Source organism: Nicotiana tabacum, chromosome 23 (genome assembly GCF_000715075.1).
Source record: "Nicotiana tabacum cultivar K326 chromosome 23, ASM71507v2, whole genome shotgun sequence".
Classification (NCBI taxonomy): Eukaryota; Viridiplantae; Streptophyta; class Magnoliopsida; order Solanales; family Solanaceae; genus Nicotiana; species Nicotiana tabacum.
The window spans coordinates 68916882-68926869 of record NC_134102.1 but is presented as its reverse complement, the minus strand read 5'-3'; positions in this window follow the sequence as shown (position 1 = coordinate 68926869).

The window sequence follows — 9988 nt, the reverse complement described above, 5'->3', positions numbered from 1 at the left end:
CTTGTGAGATTACATCCAAGATAGCATTTTGAATCACCCAATTTGACCTTAAAATGAGGGAGATATGATGTTTTGAAGTTTTAAAAAAAGTCTGAAAATTTTAGGGACATAATAGGTATTTTCGGATTTGTTACACCAGAAAAATCAGCAATCACAATATCTTTATTTTAGCACCCCCAAACTCATTCGGAACCTCCTGGACACAAATCATATATGTATTTTAATCATACAATACGCAATGAACCTGTTCGCGCATTCAAAATACCGAAAATAATTTGTCTTGACCCGATATTGACCGTATAAAACTCCAAATACTAACTTAACTAATCTCTTAACCAATGATTCAAAACACACTCAAGCCCTTCGGAACACCATCTAATCATACCAATAAGTAAAAATACATTATCCAAACTTATTCATGTTTACCCTCAAAATCGGATAACAATTAAATTTCTTAACCCGAACTTATTCAAACTTATCCAAACTTATTCTTGATCCGATATTGACCATGTAAAACTCCAAATACTAACTTAACTAATCTCTTAACCAATGATTCAAAACATACTCAAGCCCTTCGGAACACCATCTAATCATACCAATATGTAAAAATACATTATCCAAACTTATTCATGTTTACCCTCAAAATCGGATAACAATTAAATTTATAAGTGATTTTAAGGATACGCGGATTTATTTGACACAAAGTAGTAAATAAAGATAAATTAAATAAATAAGTAAGCTCAAACCATACGAGGAAGACGATTTAAGCCTTGGTGAAATATTTGCCCTCGATACAGGCTCGTAACAACAAGCACTGACGAACGAAAGCAAAAGAACTACTAATAGAAAAATTAATGATATATTGCTTTGGAATGCGTATTATAACCTACTTTATGAATTATCAGACCCCTTTATATAGTAGAGGAGTCCTACTTTAGGTACAATTCTACAAAAGGTAAAAAAAACTTTTGATTTACTGATTGCCGGTTCTTTATTAGTGCGTGTCGAGATTTCTGCCCGTAAGATTCGGTCGGTCACGGATATTTCGGTCTTCCGTTGGCTATGCTGGCAATATTTCTTCAAAGTCATTTGAGGCTAGGACCGATTTTGGGATCATGGCCTCGATATTCTCAAAGGCAGGCATTCTGTCTCCGGGTTCTAGCCCGGTGGGACTTGGGGTCGATCTTCAATCCTTTATTGTTATGTCTCGAGCCTAGCTCACTACGTCGGAGGCTAGGATACACCACGAGCTCAGTTTCCACCGTATACAAATAGTTCCCTCATTTTTCGGAGAGTAGACGACGAGAAACGACATGAGCTTCTGATTCTTACTTCGATATACCGTGACAAAAATGACAAAACAACTAAAACGTCTCGTCAGTCAAGTCTTAATGACATTAAATACATGTCAGCCGCCGGTCGGCCATTCCTGGATGTGAACCGTCGCTGGAATACTATAAATACCTCTTCCTTGTTCATTTTAACTTTACATCCAAATCTTCTACCCTCATACCCTTAAGATTTCACTACTTTCTAGCACTTTTACTCCGGTTATGTGAGATCCTTTGCAAGAATTCTTGTTTATCTTTATCTCAAGCCAACAAGTACAATCCTTCAACTTCCTTACTTTCTCTATTTTCCCTCAATTTTTTAAAGAAATGGCAAAGACTTCCAAAACCGTTCCCCAGAAAAGAAACCCTTTCTACTTTGCGGTAGGCTACTGAGGCCGAAGAGATTATTTCGCGTACTGCCATCGATGAACCAGTACCGGAACCCCCTTTGAAAATATTCATCCCCGGAGGATGCTCGGTCAACACCGATTTTATGGTTGAAAAACCTTCCTCCGTACAAGGCCGATGTGAGGAGGTCTCGAGATAAATCTGCTCGATCACTGAAGAAGTCCTCCCTACGGTCCGAAAAGATTGCAACTGGGTCGACAAAGGCATAGTGATTCCTGACCCCGATGAAGACATTACCGCCCATGTCGAAGGATACCAAAGTTTTTACACCTATCCCTTTACATTGGGCCCGATGGACCCGTTCATCATAGATTTCTGCAAGAGGTACGAGGTATGCCTCGGTTAGATTCATCTTCGCTCTGGAGGATCGTGATCCTCATCTGATTCTTCGTGGGCAGAATCGATGGGTGCTCGTTCACCATCGACCATCTTCTACATTTATACAATCCTCGAATCTTCCGGGAGGGGACTGATAAAGCTCTTGCACCGAGCCAGCAAAGCCCCGTTCTCGAGTATTGATGAAGACCGGGATCGGGGCTGGCAAAATTGTTTTGTCCGAGTGAGGACTTCGGACCCGATCCCAGCCAAGCGCAAGCCATTCCTCGAGAAGTGGAATACACCACGTAAGTACATTTTTATTTTCGAAAGTCGATTTCATACTTATTTCCTTCTTTCTTATAGGTGTTTCGTGGCGGTGCAGCCATCGCTCGGGTCCTGAATGCTCTCCCCCGACTCAAGGAGTGGGTTGAGGGTATCGTATCACAGATGCCCTACTCTGAGCGCTCATGGAGCAAGCTCTCGAAGGGCCGTTCGGAGGCTCGTTCCCATGGTGAGATTCCTTTCCTGAGTAGGTAATGTTTGTATTCCTCTTTTATCATTAAGTCCTCACTCCATATACTTCTTTTTGCAGGATTATCCAAGGATGCCGAACTGAGGCCTCCAACCGGTAGAGAGGACTTACCTACCGAGTCCCCTGCTCTGAGACAGGTCGAAGATAAGAAAATAAAGAGGGCTCCAAGTTCCCCGAGCTCGGAGAAAAAAGAAAACAAGAAGAAGGCTGGTGCGCAAGCCAAAAGACAACACTAGTGCCCGAGCACCACCTTCGGATTCGCTCTACCGACTGAGAGACGAGTCCGAAGAATAAGAAGAAAAAGCCTTTGTCCTGATGGCCCGTGTGCCATCACATATCGAAGGGCAAGGGGCCTCCGAACTAGAGAACCTCGAGACCAACCTGCCTAAAGCTAAGGAGGTCGATCAGGAGGCTGGGGCCGAGGCTTCCCGGGTTACGGGCAGTGCCCCGAAGGAAGCACTCGGTGTGATATACATCACCAAACCACCCTCGTTTAATGAGTCCATGTATAGTGAGGCCCAAACGGTGAAAGAGCATCCCAACGAGGGGGCCCGTGGAGCGGACGACCCCTTCCGCGACTATTTTGATGGCGTGGACTCTACCGCCATGGAGGACATCACCAGATTGGGTGACTTAGAGGTACCGAAGAAGAGTCCATCTTCGGGAGCAAGCGGTTCTTCCTAAAGCCTGAAACTGATCATGTGGTTCCCAGCTCCGAGTGTGGATCCCGACCGGAAGCGGTTCATCATCATCTCTATTCCGGAGGATGCCCGAGTCCTCTCCCCCCCCGTAGGGGTGGCTAGTTACCTTTGGTGCCTGGTGATCGAGGAATATCAAGCCAAGATGAACGAGGTAGATGCACCTTGCCTGTTCAACGAAGCACAACAAGCGCTGAACCGGGTAACTTCAGATATATCTTGATGACTTCAATTTCTCTTTTTGTACTCAAACCTATCCATAGATAATCCTAACATTTTTCTTTGTATTTGTAGGCCTCAATCATGAAATTTTCCTTCGGTATCGGGATGAGCTGAACCAGCTAGAAGCCAAAGTCCGAGGGCTCACTGAGAAGAGAGACACCTACAAACTCCTCAGCGAGCAACATGAAGGAGAGGATAAGAGCCTTCGAGCTGAGTTGGAGGTGGCTCAGAAGGAAAATGCCGATCTGGTTGAAAAGGTAAAAATATTTGAAGTTAGTGACGATAAGATAGACACAGTGACTAACGGTCGAACCCCACAGGTCCAACAGAAGATTGACCGGATCGACCAACTCTGAGCCGAGATGGATGCAGTCAAGGTCGAGGTCGTAGAATGGAGAGGTAGGATGGACCGCTTGGCCTCTGAAAAAGATACTGCTTGGGCGCAGTTGACCTTGACAGAGGTCTAGCTTCGGGCGACAAAGGAAAAGGCCAAGGTGCAGGCCCAAAAATTGAGGAGTTCCGGTCTCAGCTAAGCTCGGCCGCCTCTGATCGAGAAACCCTTGACAATGAGCTCAAAACGGCCAAGTCAGTGGTTGAAGTGACCAAAACTTATACCAACGAGACGGTGGCCTAGTATAGGGCCGACGTCGAGGCAGCTCAGGATCGCTTAAGGGATATGGTCGAATACACGAAGTGGCAGTCCCGAAGGGAGGCCCTCAAGGAGGTTCATGCTCGGGGTTTTAACATGTTAGCCGAGATCGTGACCGCTAAGGGGCTCGAGGCTGAGGCCAAGAAGTTGGTGTATCCCGAGGATGAAGAAGACTCTGAGGGATCGGGCAGATCCTAGGACGGAGAAGATTCTGATGGTCCTGGCGATGTGGCGGGCTCCGGTGGAGACCGAGCCATTTAAATGCCTCGTAGTTTTTTCCTTGTTTTTGTACTACTTTTTTTTTGTTGAGGCCATTTGGCCTTTGTAAATTTTTCTTTGTTTTTGCATCTTTGTGCTTTTCGTTGAGGCAGTTTGGCTTTTGTAAAGATATTTTTATATATATAAGGCTCTTTTTCCCTCTGACAGTTTCTAAGCTTGCTTCATTTCACTTTTTTCTTTATGATTGTGAAGATATCGAAATGCCTTAGTTTGTAATATTTAGGTATTTCCCGGAGGTTCGAACAAACCTTTCCTTCAATATTATTTTGTTTACGATTTGTGGGGGCTCGGTATGACCGGAAGCTTTCCCCAAAACACTTAGAACCTTTTACATGATAGTTTTGCCGAGGGTAGCCTTTTGAACCGGTTTAGAAATTTTGAAGGCCTTGTTTTTTGTTACGGGTCTCGAATGTCTCCGAACCGTTTTAGTATGGCCATGGACTTTTTAGTTCGGGTGTTGCCCAATGGGCTTGTTACCCCGAGTTATCTAGGCTTGCCCAAGATAACAGTGTCCGAATTGGGATGGCCGTGGCCTTTAAGGTTCAGGCACTTCCTAATAGGTCTTGTGCCCCCAGGCTCTGATAGCCTGGGCTGTCCGAGTTTATCTTTGGACGGTAGTCCCCGAGTGAGAGAGATCCTTTAAACCCGGATAAAAGCGGCCCTTGGGCTTGATATCTTTAGGGGATCGAATGTAGGAAATTCCTTAAGAGAAAAGAAAGAAAAGAAAATTTTCAAGGGACAAGATATTTATCCGTAAGGTAGAAACTTCTCTTTATTCTGTGGGTAATATATATGGTTACACATGTGTACAATATTTGTGTCAGGGCTCAGGCAGTCTATATGGGCACGGTTCATTTGACCGTTTGGCCTTTACAGTAAATCTTATCGATCGAGCTGAGACCATTCGATCATAAAGTTTCTTTCCTTGCTAAAGTCATTATCCGAGGGTGATGCCCCCCAGTGTTCGAGGTCGATCATAGAGAAGACTCGGATACTGTTGTCATGATCTTCGACACCGGTTCGTAGTCGGCCTTCAACTCTAAGTTAGCACGATTAACTGTTGCCTCGTTAAAAACCTTGCCGGAAAACCCATTTGGGACAAAACTAGTTCAAGGGAAAAAGAGTGCAACGCGTGCTTTCAAGCTTAAAAATTATGTCATTTTTCGACGGTCACCTGCAAGTGTTAGTTCAAAATGCAAATAAGTAAAAGGAATAAACGGGGTCGTACCTTAGCAGTAATATCACTTCAAGTGAGTTATGTTCCATTTGTTCGATAGTTGCTCACCGTTCATTGTTCCGAGTTTGTATGACCCCTTTCCGGTGATCTTGATAATTTGATAAGGACCTTCCCTTCGTTTGGGTTCCGGGTGCTCAGCGTGATCTTACTTAACACTAAGTCCCCGACATTGAAATATCGAAGGTTGGCTCTTTGATTGTAATACCTCTCGAACCGCTGTTTTTGGGCGGCCAACCGAACAAGGACGGCTTCGCGCCTTTCATCTATCAGATCCAGGATCGTATTCATAGCTTCGTCGTTTGACTATTTTGTTACATATCGAAACCTTAGACTCGGTTCTCCGACTTCCACCGGTATTAAAGCTTCGAAACCATAAACCAGTGAGAACGGGGCGGCCCCGATACTGGACTTCAAGGTCGTACGGTATGCCTATAGAACTTCAGGAGGATTTCCTTCCATTTTTCTTTGGCGTCGGTCAACCACTTTTTGAGGTTTTGGAGTATGGTTTTGTTGGTGGACTATGCTTATTCGTTCCCATTAGGGTGGTACGGTTGATAGAATCCTTTTGATCTTATGGTCTTCGAGAAACTTGCTTACTTTGTTGCCAATGAACTGTTTTCCATTGTCGCACACGATCTCGGTCGGCATTCTGAACCGACATATGATGTGGTCCCAAATGAAATCTATGATTTCCTTCTCCCTGACCTTCTCATATGCCTGGGCTTCCACCCACTTAGAAAAATAGTCAGTCATAAATAATATAAAATTGAGCCTCACCAGGTGCTCATGGAAGGGGGCCAACGATGTCCATCCCCCATTTCATGAACGGTCAGGGTGACAAGACCGAATGCAGCAGCTCCCCAGCTCGATGAATCATCGAAGCATGCCTTTGACATTCATCACATTTTCATACGAACTCCTTCACATCCTTTTCCATGTCGATCCAGTAGTAGCCGACTCTAATTATTTTTCGAGCCAATGATTCGGCGCCTGAATGATTTCCGCAGGTGCATTTGTGAATTTCCCTCAGAACGTACTCGGTATCTCCTGGTCCTAGACATATCGCGAGCGGACCATCGAATGTTCTTCTAAATAGGGTTCCGTCTTCGGACAAACTAAACCGGGTTGCCTTCGTACATATGGCCCTCGATTCCTTTGGATCCGAGGGCAGTTTTCTGGTTTTCAAATATTCTACATATTTGTGTCTCCAGTCCCAAGTTAGGCTCGTTGAGTTTATCTCGGCATGGCCTTCTTCCACCACCGATCTCATGAGTTGTATGACTGCTCCCAAGTTGAACTCATCGTCTTCGACTGATGACCCCAAGTTAGCACGGGCATCGGCCTCACTGTTTTGTTTCCGAGGTATGTGTTGTAGAGTCCACTCCTTGAACCGGTGTAATGTTACCTGCAACTTATCCATGTACCTTTACATTCGTTCCTCTCTGACCTCGAACATCCCATTGACTTGGTTCACCACAAGGAGGGAGTCACACTTAGATTTGATCACCTCCGCCCCCAAGCTTTTGGCTAGTTCGAGACATACAGTCATGTCCTCATATTCGGCCTCGTTGTAAGTCAATTTTACAGTCCTAATAGATTGTCTAACTATATTGCCTATTGGTGGCTTCAATACGATTCCAAGTCCGGACCCTTTTGCGTTCGAGGCGCCGTCCGTAAAAAAGGTCCAGATCCTCGAAGAAGTCCCCGAGTTCAACAATAACTCTCTTTCGATCTCGGATATTAGGGCCGGCATAAAGTCGGCCACAAAGTATGCCAAAATTTGAGATCTAATGGCGGTCTGGGGTCGATATTCAATATCGTACCCGCTGATTTCCACGGCCCATTTAGCCAACTGCCCTGAGAGCTCGGGTTTATGTATTACATTCCTCAATGGGTAAGTAGTCACAACACATATGGGGTGACATTGAAAATACGGTTTCAGCTTCATGGAGGCACTTAGCAAAGCGAGCGCCAATTTCTCTAGGTGAGGGTATCTAGTTTCGGCCTCGCCTAAAGTCCTGCTAACATAGTAAATTGGAAATTGCGTACATTTCTCTTCCCGGACTATGACTCCACTTACCGCTATCTCTGATACTGCAAGGTACAGGTATAACTGTTCATCTGTCTTTGCTGTGTGGAGCAGCGGTTGGCTCGATAGATATCGCTTGAGCTCCTCCAAGGCCCGTTGGCATTCCGGGGTCCATGAGAAGTTATTCTTCTTTTTCAACAGTGAGAACAACCGGTGGCTCTTGTCGGAAGACCTCGAGATGAATCGCCCTAGGGAGACTATGTGTCCGATTAATCTCTGTACGGCCTTCACGTTGTCCACAACAGTGATATCTTCGATGGCTTTGATCTTATCAAGGTTGATCTCAATTTACTGGTTAGATACCATGAATCCGAGGAATTTACCAGATCCGACTCCAAATGCACACTTCTCCGGATTCAGCTTCATATTGTATTTCTCCAATATGCTGAAGGTTTCTTGCAAATATTTCAAATGGTCCTCTGCTCGCATGGACTTAACCAACGTATCGTCAATGTAAACCTCCATTGATTTTCCTATTTGTTCCTCGAACATCCGGTTTACTAGGCGTTGTTAAGTGGCACCGGCATTTTTTAGTTCGAATGGCATCACGTTATAGCAGTAAGTGTCGTACTTAGTGATGAAGGAGGTTTTTTCCTGATTGCTCGGGTTCATCCGTATCTGGTTGTACCCGGAATAGGTGTCGAGAAACTGAGGATCTCGTGGCTGGCCGTTGCATCGATCATGCGATCAATGTTGGGCAGAGGGAAGGAGTCCTTGGGACATGCCTTATTCAAGTCTTTATAGTCTACACACATTCTTAATTTATTCCCTTTTTAGAGACTACTACTACGTTTGCTAACCAATCCGGGTATTTTACCTCCATAATAAACCCTATTTTAAAGAGTTTAGATATCTCATCCTTGATGAAAGCATGTAGGGGTGTTCAAATAAAACCGAAAAACTGAGTCAAACCGACTTAATAAACCGATAATCACTCGGTTTGGTTTGGTTTGGATTTAAATTTAAAAAAATTGATAATATTTGGTTTGGTTTGGTATTAAATCTCAAAAAAACTTGACCAATGCACGCCGCAACAATATATATATATATATATATATATATATATATATATATATTTAAAATATATGTGTGTGCGCGTGCACGTGTCTTTTATTTTATAATATTAATTGAATCTTCTCTATCTTTTTATAATTTAGGCTCATTCCAAGTCTAATACTAATACAAATAAGTAGAGCAGAAAACCCCTAGCCCATTTAAGTTTAAAATAAAATAAAATTCTGTCTTTTGGAGGTAAAAAAGAAAAGCCAAAACCCTAGTTAAAAAGCAAATTGCCAAAATAATATCAACGAAAGCCAAAGCTAAAGGGTGTTTGGATTGGCTTTTAAAAAGCAGCTTATAAGCTAAAAGCCACAAGCCATAAGTTGGTAATACCCAACTTTTGGCTTTTGACTTATTTTTGTACTTTTCATGCCTAAATTTTTATCATTGCCAAATACCACAAAAACTAGAAAAGTGCTTAAAACCCAATAAGCACTTAAAATAAGTCAATCCAAATACCCTCCTAGTCTCATTTTCCAGCAAATGAACAATACTATTTCAAGTTCTTCTTAGTTCTTGCCGTCAATAATGGCAACCCCAGTAAGAAGTAAGAACTACTACTCCAATTTTAACTTTTCAATATATTTTTCAACGTGTTTGCCACAAAGGAAAAAACAGAGAAATTGGGTATTTTGATTTTTAATTGATTGTGGATATTATCCTCTAAAGTAGCTTTTTACTTGCCTTGTATCCCTTCTCTGATTCCTTTTGCTTTAGAAATCAATTTTGTCCTTGGTAGTTTTCTATTATGAAATGTTAGTATTCTAAATTTTGTTTTCTGTTGCAGACTTGCAAAATATAATGCTTTTTTTTTTTTTACATCAATATATATATGAAGTTTCTGCCCTCTTGATTGATCTAAAAAAAAAGCTCTATGTTTAAAAATATTGCCTAATTGATGAGCTATTTGTAGGTGACACCAATTTAGTCACATGCTCCTTACATTTTGCTTTCATGTATCTTGTTTTTATTTTTATTTTTTTAATCTCACTTATATCAATTTCTTTGCATTATAAACTATATCTTTAAAAACCGAAAAAAATTCGTAAAAATCGAACCAAACCGATAAAATTAAAAGCGATAAAATTTATACTGTATTGGTTTGGTTTGAATATTAAAAAACCCCGCCTTAGTTGGTTTGGTTTAGTTTTAAGCAAAAATCGAGC